Source organism: Mizuhopecten yessoensis, unplaced genomic scaffold, assembly GCF_002113885.1.
Source record: "Mizuhopecten yessoensis strain PY_sf001 unplaced genomic scaffold, ASM211388v2 scaffold716353, whole genome shotgun sequence".
Classification (NCBI taxonomy): domain Eukaryota; kingdom Metazoa; phylum Mollusca; class Bivalvia; order Pectinida; family Pectinidae; genus Mizuhopecten; species Mizuhopecten yessoensis.
The window spans coordinates 1,145,914-1,159,161 of record NW_018480074.1 but is presented as its reverse complement, the minus strand read 5'-3'; positions in this window follow the sequence as shown (position 1 = coordinate 1,159,161).

The window sequence follows — 13,248 nt, the reverse complement described above, 5'->3', positions numbered from 1 at the left end:
TAACGCCGTTCAGTTTATATCAACATAGACATAATAGAATAGCATATTTTTCTGAAGTATAAATATCTACACAAATGTAGTATAGAGACCTTAACACGAAATGAATTTTACACGAAGTTAATTAAGGCGTTGCAAAAGAGAGCAGTAGATATGTTCACAAAAATACAAATATGTCGCACTGTAAAAACAACAACAACAACAACATACTTAAGTTTAAAATAGACAACCTAAAAAAGGAGGAGTTCCATATGCGATAGGTGTGCTTAAGTTCAGTCCGGGTTATCTAGTGTTAATTACATATGCGTTACATCGGCTGCGTATCACAAGTGTACAAATCTTACAACTGGTGTCTTGATTAGTAACACATATGTGTAAGCGTGGGACGTTTCTTTTTCCAAACAAACACTCATATGCTGTGATTTAATAATAGATCGCTCAGTTGGATCTACGCATGCAGTAAATGGATATGACTTCAGTATGCAACACATAGTCGTCGAAGTGTCCACATTGGTTGTGGTTTAATAGTTTTGTTGGGGTGTAGGGTAAGTGTCCACATTGGTTGTGGTTTAACAGTTTTGTGGGGGTGTAGGGTAAGTGTCCACATTGGTACTGGTTTAACAGTTTTGTGGGGGTGTAGGGTAAGTGTCCACATTGGTTGTGGTTTAACAGTTTTGTGGGGGTGTAGGGTAAGTGTCCACATTGGTACTGGTTTAACAGTTTTGTGGGGGTGTAGGGTAAGTGTCCACATTGGTTGTGGTTTAACAGTTTTGTGGGGGTGTAGGGTAAGTGTCCACATTGGTTGTGGTTTAACAGTTTTGTGGGGGTGTAGGGTAAGTGTCCACATTGGTTGTGGTTTAACAGTTTTGTGGGGGTGTAGGGTAAGTGTCCACATTGGTTGTGGTTTAACAGTTTTGTGGGGGTGTAGGGTAAGTGTCCACATTGGTTGTGGTTTAACAGTTTTGTGGGGGTGTAGGGTAAGTGTCCACATTGGTTGTGGTTTAACAGTTTTGTGGGGGTGTAGGGTAAGTGTCCACATTGGTTGTGGTTTAACAGTTTTGTGGGGGTGTAGGGTAAGTGTCCACATTGGTTGTGGTTTAACAGTTTTGTGGGGGTGTAGGGTAAGTGTCCACATTGGTTGTGGTTTAACAGTTTTGTGGGGGTGTAGGGTAAGTGTCCACATTGGTTGTGGTTTAACAGTTTTGTGGGGGTGTAGGGTAAGTGTCCACATTGGTTGTGGTTTAACAGTTTTGTGGGGGTGTAGGGTAAGTGTCCACATTGGTTGTGGTTTAACAGTTTTGTGGGGGTGTAGGGTAAGTGTCCACATTGGTTGTGGTTTAACAGTTTTGTGGGGGTGTAGGGTAAGTGTCCACATTGGTTGTGGTTTAACAGTTTTGTGGGGGTGTAGGGTAAGTGTCCACATTGGTTGTGGTTTAACAGTTTTGTGGGGGTGTAGGGTAAGTGTCCACATTGGTTGTGGTTTAACAGTTTTGTGGGGGTGTAGGGTAAGTGTCCACATTGGTTGTGGTTTAACAGTTTTGTGGGGGTGTAGGGTAAGTGTCCACATTGGTTGTGGTTTAACAGTTTTGTGGGGGTGTAGGGTAAGTGTCCACATTGGTTGTGGTTTAACAGTTTTGTGGGGGTGTAGGGTAAGTGTCCACATTGGTTGTGGTTTAACAGTTTTGTGGGGGTGTAGGGTAAGTGTCCACATTGGTTGTGGTTTAACAGTTTTGTGGGGGTGTAGGGTAAGTGTCCACATTGGTTGTGGTTTAACAGTTTTGTGGGGGTGTAGGGTAAGTGTCCACATTGGTTGTGGTTTAACAGTTTTGTGGGGGTGTAGGGTAAGTGTCCACATTGGTTGTGGTTTAACAGTTTTGTGGGGGTGTAGGGTAAGTGTCCACATTGGTTGTGGTTTAACAGTTTTGTGGGGGTGTAGGGTAAGTGTCCACATTGGTTGTGGTTTAACAGTTTTGTGGGGGTGTAGGGTAAGTGTCCACATTGGTTGTGGTTTAACAGTTTTGTGGGGGTGTAGGGTAAGTGTCCACATTGGTTGTGGTTTAACAGTTTTGTGGGGGTGTAGGGTAAGTGTCCACATTGGTTGTGGTTTAACAGTTTTGTGGGGGTGTAGGGTAAGTGTCCACATTGGTTGTGGTTTAACAGTTTTGTGGGGGTGTAGGGTAAGTGTCCACATTGGTTGTGGTTTAACAGTTTTGTGGGGGTGTAGGGTAAGTGTCCACATTGGTTGTGGTTTAACAGTTTTGTGGGGGTGTAGGGTAAGTGTCCACATTGGTTGTGGTTTAACAGTTTTGTGGGGGTGTAGGGTAAGTGTCCACATTGGTTGTGGTTTAACAGTTTTGTGGGGGTGTAGGGTAAGTGTCCACATTGGTTGTGGTTTAACAGTTTTGTGGGGGTGTAGGGTAAGTGTCCACATTGGTTGTGGTTTAACAGTTTTGTGGGGGTGTAGGGTAAGTGTCCACATTGGTTGTGGTTTAACAGTTTTGTGGGGGTGTAGGGTAAGTGTCCACATTGGTTGTGGTTTAACAGTTTTGTGGGGGTGTAGGGTAAGTGTCCACATTGGTTGTGGTTTAACAGTTTTGTGGGGGTGTAGGGTAAGTGTCCACATTGGTTGTGGTTTAACAGTTTTGTGGGGGTGTAGGGTAAGTGTCCACATTGGTTGTGGTTTAACAGTTTTGTGGGGGTGTAGGGTAAGTGTCCACATTGGTTGTGGTTTAACAGTTTTGTGGGGGTGTAGGGTAAGTGTCCACATTGGTTGTGGTTTAACAGTTTTGTGGGGGTGTAGGGTAAGTGTCCACATTGGTTGTGGTTTAACAGTTTTGTGGGGGTGTAGGGTAAGTGTCCACATTGGTTGTGGTTTAACAGTTTTGTGGGGGTGTAGGGTAAGTGTCCACATTGGTTGTGGTTTAACAGTTTTGTGGGGGTGTAGGGTAAGTGTCCACATTGGTTGTGGTTTAACAGTTTTGTGGGGGTGTAGGGTAAGTGTCCACATTGGTTGTGGTTTAACAGTTTTGTGGGGGTGTAGGGTAAGTGTCCACATTGGTTGTGGTTTAACAGTTTTGTGGGGGTGTAGGGTAAGTGTCCACATTGGTTGTGGTTTAACAGTTTTGTGGGGGTGTAGGGTAAGTGTCCACATTGGTTGTGGTTTAACAGTTTTGTGGGGGTGTAGGGTAAGTGTCCACATTGGTTGTGGTTTAACAGTTTTGTGGGGGTGTAGGGTAAGTGTCCACATTGGTTGTGGTTTAACAGTTTTGTGGGGGTGTAGGGTAAGTGTCCACTTTTGTTGTGGTTTAACGGTTTTGTGGGGATGTAGGGTAAGTGTCCACATTGGTTTTGGTTTAACAGTTTTGTGGGGGTGTAGGGTAAGTGTCCACATTGGTTGTGGTTTAACAGTTTTGTGGGGGTGTAGGGTAAGTGTCCACATTGGTTGTGGTTTAACAGTTTTGTGGGGGTGTAGGGTAAGTGCCCACATTGGTTGTGATTTAACAGTTTTGTTGGGGTGTAGGGTAAGTGTCCACATTGGTTGTGGTTTAACAGTTTTGTGGGGGTGTAGGGTAAGTGTCCACATTGGTTGTGGTTTAACAGTTTTGTGGGGGTGTAGGGTAAATGTCCACATTGGTTGTGGTTTAACAGTTTTGTTGGGGTGTAGGGTAAATGTCCACATTGGTTGTGGTTTAACAGTTTTGTGGGGGTGTAGGGTAAGTGTCCACATTGGTACTGGTTTAACTGTTTTGTGGGGGTGTAGGGTAAGTAGGGCCAATTTTGGCTGATGGCCTCAGTAATCTCACACTTACATGTATATAAATCAAATCTGCGGCGGCTATTTTTTAAAAGCGACTAACCAACAAAAAGAGGCGGTCCGGAATCCGTCTAAAGGGCTCACACAACTTAATCATTTACTAAATGTTATTACTAATAGCGTTAATATTTGAAGTTCAACACTAGTGACAATTGTCTAGATTCACAGATACATACCTGACAAAGGATTTAAAATGCATATTATGGCGAGTCTGGTGGCATATAACAGCGCTACAGGCGTCTGCTTTTGACAACCGGAGGTTTACAAGCCAAACCGGTGATCTGGGGCCGGAACACCCCCTGGCATTTGACCCCATATCAATCCGCCATCACATTTTAAAATCTACTAAAATTATACCTTTTTCTAATGTTCAATATCTGTAGATTTCATTCAATGTAAAATATTTCAACAATTACCTATTTCAATTACTCAGAGGCACTGTAACAACCCGGAACAAATTTTAGATAGGGATTTCAATCGTATGAAACACTTCCTGATTTGCTCATTTAGTTGTGTGAGTCCTAAATAAGAATAATCGATTCCATTTTTGGTCCGGATCAGTCTGGCCTCATCATATATTAAATAAAGACTAAATGCATCAAGCAGTGTGTGCCAAACTTTGAAATTATTAAAGGACATTCGGGCAGGTAAATACATTGTTTTCAAACTGACACATAAAAAAAATCTTTTGAAAATATTCATACATTGTAATTTATTCCTATCTAAAATAGGATCATTTAACCATGGACTTAGATAGCATTACGTAATTAGGTGAGTTTACCTGTCACAACAAGTTTTTAATTTACAATCTTATAGATCTGGTTCTAACATGTTATATTATATGCTTCCTGGTTTGTCCGATGGCAGTTCAAATTCATTTGAAAACATTCATACATTGTCATTTATTCCTACCAAATATAGATTAATTTGTCCTGTCGCAGCAAGACACATATTTGTGATTTACAACATTTGATTTTAAGATATTTAATAGAAAAAAAAGCTTTTAAACACCCTTCTTTTTCTGTGGCTGGTGTAGGGAAATGTTCAAATACACACTGGTATGATATTTCTACACACTGGTATGATATTTCAAGCATATTTAAACATATCAACTAATTATGATGAATTCTCCAATTTAAACAATTCACTTTAGGCAGGTGTGAAGTTTTAATTGTATCTAAAGTTTAATGATATCTCAATATGTTGCTCCACATAATTCTGGTTCAGCTTTGAGCAATAATTAAACAATTGTATCTTTTGCAAATTTTTCAATTCAAAAGTATTTTATTGACAATACAAATATAATACAAACAGATACGTTGTATAAATAAAAAAAGATGTTAAAACAGTATTGACAAAAGAAAGGATGACATTGAGATCGAATCTCGTACGGTGCTATCAAGTGCATTTCATTCAATCATTGTAGAAGGGAAGAAGATATTCATATAAGAAGTAGTACTTGTCTGTGGTAAATTACAAAATCTGCTATTTCTGAAGGTATTGTTATTATTTACATTTAGAAATGGTTGAATGATATCGTAGAGATAAGTTGGAATGTAATTATTAAGAATCTTATACGTTAATGTTAGTTTATGATTTTTGTCTTCGTGTGTTGATGTTTCAAGTTGTGTTTCAGTATACAAAAAATGATGAGATGGACCTCGCCTGAGGCCAGTACTTATACTCATTGCTTCTAGTTGAATTGATTCTAGAAGATCTGATTCAGATTAGTATAATTATCCCATACTATATCAGAATATTCTAAGACAGGTCTTATATAAGAGATATATAATGTTTTTAATGTATTCCTTTCAACTGTAGTTTATCAAATCCTAAGAATACTTAGTCTAGAGTTTGATAAATATTTGAAATGTGATCTGACCATGTTCCTTTACTGTTAAATGTTAGACTTAAGTGATTATGGTGTTCATGTTGTGCAATTGGAGTATTGTTAAATAAAAGTTGAGGATGATTGTTAATGTGCCTACGAGTGAAGTTAATAGCTACAGTATTATTCGGATTGAATAAGATCTGCCATTGCTTTGACCATTCAGAGATTGATTCAAGATCATCATTAAGCATATTCGTAGGTGTTGCAAGGTCATTGTTATTATTATCCCCCGTTGTCACCGAAACGGGGGATATTAATTTGGGTTTGTCCGTCTGTCTGTCACGCTTCGTTTCCGTGCAATAACTGCAACAAATGTTAACCGATTTCCTTCAAACTTGGTACCTGCAAGGTTTAATGCCTTGAAGGCTCGGTCAAGTTCGATGACTACTTGCAACGGACTTTTTTTTGGCGGAGTTATGACCCCTTGAATAACGAAAAACGTCATTATCTGCCGTTTCTGTTCATTTACTCTCGCAAATATTATCCGATTGTCTTTAAACTTAGTACATTTTTGTAACAGGGTTCAACGCATTAAGGGCTCGGCCAAGTTTGACAACCACTTTAATCGGACTCCATTTGGCGGAGTTATGGTCCCTTGATTAACGAAAACGTCATTATACGCAGTTTCTGTATAAGGCTTTTTTTCTGAGGGTTTCAAGCTATACAGAATGTCTCAACAGCACGATACTCACATGTTTAAGCCTAACCTCAATAATGTTTACCTACAATATGTCCTGTAAGCGGGGAATATAAATTCTACGAATTTGCCTGTTTACTATAACATAGGGAGAGATATCATCTGCAAATAGTTTTATATGAGAGGTTACATTGTTTGTAATATCATTAATAAATAGGAGAAAGAGGAAGGGACCAATGATAGATCATTGAGGAACCTCTGTAGAAATAGGTTTGGTCCTAGATTTATAACCTTCAAAGATAATCCTTTGTGTTCTGTCAGATAAGTAAGCTTTAAACCAATCATATAATTTACCTTTAATACCATAAAAAGTGCATGTTATTTCTTCAATGTTTACGATAGACGAAATCCAAACAATATAAAGGAAATGAGATTTTATAAGTATATCAATCAACTATGCTTCTCAAAAGTCATCAGTGTTCATCAACGTACACAGCTTCGCAGTATATATTATGATATTCAATACCAGTGCATGTAAACATACCAATTGACATCTACAATTACTGAAATATAACTTCAAAAATATAAATATTCATCATCCATGTATAGGCACATACCACCTTGGCATATATACTAGTATCTAAATGAATACAAATATTATTGGTCATTACATGTGCATGCACATGTACCTTATCGGCATATACGCATGAGTAGTCCCATATGAGACTAGTTGAAAAATATTACGCTGACAGCAAGGTATATCACATATAGTACAAATCCTCTCACTTATGGTGCGTATGTACATAACACATACTATAGTGTAAGTAACCTGTTGTCATACTTGACTTTCTATAAGTAGTGATGACGACCATGTCAACATTGATGTCGCCAGTGATGATAATGTCTGGATTTGAATCTGTAGCTATGTTTAAGTTATCATCCATCCTTATTCCAATAGTCTACAGTTGAGGCTGGTCTATAAATACATCCTAGCACGAACCTATGACGTTCAACTGTTACTTCAAGCCATAATAGCTCAAGATCACTAGTTTCTATATCCCTTCTTCTTTAAGTTTTAACAGTATTCTTATAATGAATTGCCATTCCTCTTCTCCATAACCTAAAGTTCTATCTTTACGATGACGGATGTTGGTTTGTGAGTCTATTGTTATTTCGTTATCTGGTATGCTGTCAGTCAGATGTGTTTCAGTAAGGCCTATAACATCACAGGAATTTAATTCTGCTTCAATCATATCAATCTTGTTACGTAGGGATCTAACATTTAAATTAGCTATTGTGATATGTTGGGGTCCTGGATTCTGTTCAACAATCATAGATATTAATAATAATAATTGAATCACTTCTAGAATAATCTCATTATTTATATTTATATACATTGTGAAAGTAGTTTGGTAAGTTATTACACACCTGCTATAAAATATTGATAACATGCAATACATTAGTATATTCTGACTGCGAACAGACAGACCCATATCTTAGTAATTACCCATTATCAAATTCATAATTCAGTTAAATACGGGACTGCCAGTCCCCAGTCAGACGAACACAACACAGCAATTTGAAATACACACTACAGAACAAAGTTAATTTGAATAAGTGACATATATATACAATCATATAAAGTAATATTCTCTATTTCATCCACGATTGTTGAAAAAACCCACAATTAAGCCATGCGTAAAATCCTGTTTAGACTCATTTAAATCCTTTGACAAGTGATAGCGAAATATGGTGTTTACAGACATGGGGAAAATAGAAAATAGAAATTAGCTAGGCGGAAAACGGAATCATTGGAATAAATTTATCTGTTTATGTTAATTACAACTATAGTAGAGTTGTTTTTAAAGTTAAATATTTTAATATACATTTAATTGATATAGATATCAATTTCAATCTTACGTGGAGTAATGCTTGTATTTATTACATTTAATTCACAACCCGTACTCCGCATTTTCTACTTGACGACCACGTGGAGTTGCGATGATTTGCATTAGGATACATTTTTAGAGTTTATCGACATCAGTCACATGATCAGGCCGGTTAAGTGACTTATGCTTTTAACAGTGCAATATTAGTAGGGCAGTACATATAAATCATAATACAGACTGTGATATTGAAAACATACATATAAATGTATATACCCATACAGGTATCAGAAAGGGATCACATATCTATTATAGAATGCACACTATTAGGTATAATATACATGTAAGTTGCATAAAGATGTACTTTTCAGTTAAGTGTTATTTATTCACCGAAGTTTATATAATAGTCCCATATAGAGGAAAATATTGAAAGTCCTTCTCTTTTTGTACCAATTAAAGGATGTTAACCAATTTTGGACAAATGGGACTGGAGTTTGACAAACAATTGCCAATATAAACTTCTACAAACCTTCTTTCATTAGGAACCGGCATCAAAGATGCGGGTGGATTATAGTAATCACGGTTTCCGTCTGCCTGTCCGTCCGTCAGCACTTTAAGGCTGTAATTTCTAAAACTTCACATGCATGGTGATACACGATATGTAGATATGCAAAGGAGGTTTCACAATTTATTCAGGCCAAAGTCAAAGTCGCTGTCACTAAAAGTAGAACAGTGGGGCTTAACTGCCAAAAATTCACTGTTTGACCCTCAAATGGCAAGATTTTGGTAAATATTTGGCATGATATTATGAAACAAACCTGGTCATAATCAAGCAAAAAGTCAACTTACCAAAGGTAAAGGTCATTGGGTTAGAGATCGAGGCCAAATTTTCTTAATCTTAACTGGTAAACATTTTTTTATGTAACAGCATGAATCAAAGTTGGTCAGAATAAATTGGGGGTTTGCATATCTTCCCAATAGAGAAACAAGATGCTATCTTGATTTTTCATAGATTTTAGAAAATGGCAGTTAAAAGTTTTGGATCATTCGCGAGTTAACTCAAATTTCTTTCCAGAATTTACCCATCACTATGATATAGACCTATACAACATGTAACGCATTAATTCAAGAGTCATAATTAAACCTGTAAATCAATGTCATTTGTGAGATAGCACCTTGTTGCACGACTATATCCAAGCATATTTAAAGCAACAAGGTGCCTTCTGATGAGATAGCACTTTGTTGCTTGATCAAAATCCTAACTTTTAACAGAGAGTATTATTGTATTTTCATAAAAAGAATAATATCAAATTCATATAACATACTACCCTTATAAGTACACATTCATAAAATAGTTCGAATAAAACTTACTTTTCAGGGACATTTTAAAAGTACACGATGACTTTAAAGTAAACATGTCAGAAAAGCAGAGCCCGTGCAGGTTCGGGGAAAGAACAGGCCTGCTGTATCCCACTGCAAAACTTTTCCGCAGTATTTTGAGAGTGACGGAAACATTTAGAAGCCATTTTTAAATTTAAACTCATTTTTAACTCACCTGGTCCGAAGGTGGTGGTTTAAACTATAAAATCCTTCTTCTGCTGTGCCATCGGATGGATGTTATCCTTTGGTCTGAATCATCCTTGGGCAAAGGGGACTAAATTTTTGTATAAACGAAAAGTGTGGCCCCTCTGGGTGTTGAGGGGCAGGGCCAATAGGGGAATTTGAGGTTTAAACCTTTAAAATTCTTCTTCTTCTGTAACATTGGAGGGATTTTATCCAAATTTGGCCTGGAGTATCCTTTGGCAAAGGGGACTTAATTTAGTATAAACGGAGGGTGCAGCGAGTAAGGGTTTTAAAGAGATCAGAGGTTTAAAATTTGGTCCAGAGCATCATTTTGCAAGGGGGACTCAAATTGTTTCAACAGAGTTTAGTCTCCCTGGGAGCAAAGAGGAAAGGTTCAGTAGGGGGAACATGGTAATAAATGCTTAAAACCTTTTCCTTCACGTTATTTGGAGGGTTTTAACCAAATTTTGTGTAGAGAATCTTGGGCAAAGGGGACTACATTTTGTATGAATAGATGGTTGCTTTTAGGGGACAGAGGGGTGAGCCCAATAGGGGAAATGAAAGTTAATCCACCCCAATTCATGTGGGTAGAAAGAAGGGACTTCATGAGGGACAGACGTTGCTGAGAGACCGAGCCATTATTTGGAAATAGTTGCAGTGTTATACGTAATAGGAATACTTTGCCATGGTTGCTTTATTACCCAGATGAGCGATACAGGCCCTTTGGAACTCTTGTTTAAGGTTTCCTTTCCTGTGCATGTAGTAAGCTCTGGTAAAAAGACGTTCATTTCTGGCCTGTGACATAAAATATAACATTTTGCATGAGAGGAAAGCAGTCCTGTGATATTGAGTAGTCAAGGTTTGTTTAATATGTTTTGCTACTATTGAAATCTGTCTAGTTAAAAGGCTTTGAGAGAGAAGGGCGATTATAGAATGAACAAACAGGATATAAAACGTTAGGGCGTATACTTGTATTGATTGTTATTTGCTTAACGTCGAAGTGTTTACATGCATGATTCGAACACAAATGCATAATTATCGACTCAAATTTGCAGTCCGATGGTAGCATGCCATTTAGTTCTAACGAGAAATTGCTTTAAAGCGACATCACGGTGAATTATATTAAATTATGCAATTAGTAATCATGCTGTGCATCCGTCTGTCTGTCATCTGTCCTTTGTCCGTCTGTTATTCCATTAGCACTTGGAGATTATCTCAGGAACCAGAAGGTCAAATTTCTGAAATTTCAGATGGTTATACATTGTGATATGTTGTTCTATTAGCACAATTCTATTCATACTTTTATTTTGTGGCTTTTTGGCAAATGATACGGATCACAAATGTAGCTTTTGCTTGGTTCTTAAATGGGGGATATCTATTTAGTCACACAGCGTCCTTTCTGACCTTTCAGTGTTCTAGTTTCTCTTCATATCTTGCGGGCATCCTTAAGTGGTGATGATAGAAAAATGTGAAAATGGAGGAGGCTACCCCAATGGAGAGGGGTAAGATAGGAGCGGAAGTCAAAAAGGAATAATTATATGTAACAGCATGTCTGATTTTATTGTATTGAACACATGACAGGGAAATAAAACATCCTTTCATTTTCGGCCACTTTTCTTTCTCCAAATATATATATCTTATGTGGAGTCTTATCTAGAAAAATCAGGTACTATATCTGAGTTCCGAGTTGATGAAACAAACAACAATGGTGCGGAAGCCAGATTGTCTTCACTGTTGCATTATTGTTCTATATTAGTATATAATAAAGTTATTTAGTGCTATTGCATTAGGGGAACAAAGATACTTTCTTTTCCCTCATTAATGTTTCACTCGGATTTAGCCTTTGTGAATTGTGTTTTCCTACCACAAGGCCACTAAACGTATAATATGGGGGAAGGGGTAATAATGCAGTTGGCTTGTCTTTCCATGCATCTATCTGTCCATCTGTGTGTAGACAAAATGAATATGACGTGAAGGTGTGATCCATTGTTTAAAAAAATGTTCACACTTCTCCTTCTAAAACACTGCTAAAACTTTAGTCATACTCTGTACACAGAATACTTAAATTGAGTGGATGTGAGTATGCAAAATTGAAATACCGCGTTTTTGATAAAGTTATGCCCCATTGAAAACGTTGTTTGCAGTATTAAGGAACTTCACCAATTTCAATAATACTTGGTACATGTAATGTTTATATTATGGGGATATGAGTATTAAAGAATATAAAACGCAGACCTTTAGCTCCCAATTTTATGGAGCTATGTCCCTTTGTTTAAATACATTGCTTGAGCTACTCATTCTTAATTAATGTTCTGATTTCCTTGATTCTTATTGCACAGAACCCTTACACAACATAACAATTGGAGTAAGCCTATCCTATTTAATGAGTTAAGCCTGTTTGTTTATAATTTTGTTTTTGAAAAAATAATTCCTACAGTTCTTGGTTGCTATGGTAACAGATTATATGAGGTTTTATTCGCAGTCCCCTAATACCCCTTTATACCAATTTTCAGAAAAATCGAACAATATCTAAATTTCGACCAATCAGAGGCCAGAAATTGGCAGCCATTTTGTTTAGTCACAAAACAAACACCGCAGTTGTATTTGTAGTGCCAAGCTACACATATGCACCAAATGTCATCAAATCGGACAGTATTGAAATTTTGACCAATCAGAGTGAAAAAACGGCGGTCATTTTGTTGAAATGTGAAATCTAAGCTACGGAAGTAATCATTGTTCTATGATTCACCTACATACCAAATTTGATCAAAATTGGACAATATTTAAATTTCGACCAATCAGGCCCATTTTGCCCTTATATCATTTATATCATAAACCACTGAATACTCAGTCTCTACAGTGTGTAAGAGTTAGGGGAGGTAACTCCACATGCACCAGTGCATTCTTAAGTTCTCGTGAAAATTCGAGAACATTGGCTTAGGTAGCACCAACTTCTCTTTAAAGACACAGGGTAACTAATTTGTGTAATATAATAAATTGGGCTATTTTTGCACTAAGTAATGTATCTGTTGCAGTCTGCCCTTATAGCATTCTTGAGTAATTCACTGAGTTATAATAATTAATGCTCTAAATGAGTCAGGGGAGCATTCTATCTGCAACTATGTACTGAAATGAAAGAGGTTAATATGTTCGTAATCAACACTCAATTTGTCTCGTTACCTTGATGTGTAAAACAGCTCCAATGATACATTTTTCTGTTACATTTGTAGCACAATAGTCAAAGAATGTATATATTTTGCCATGTTGACATTGTATGTCTACATGTTAGTCTATATGTTAATAGCTTAATTTACAATATGACAATGAGGTATTGCTTTGTTGCATCCTGTCCTTACATAATATGGAATAAACCACTGAGCTAATAATTGAAGCTCTATATAAATCAAGGGAAGTAATCCAACCTGTACTTAACCATCCTTTTGTCCTAAAGGAAAATAAC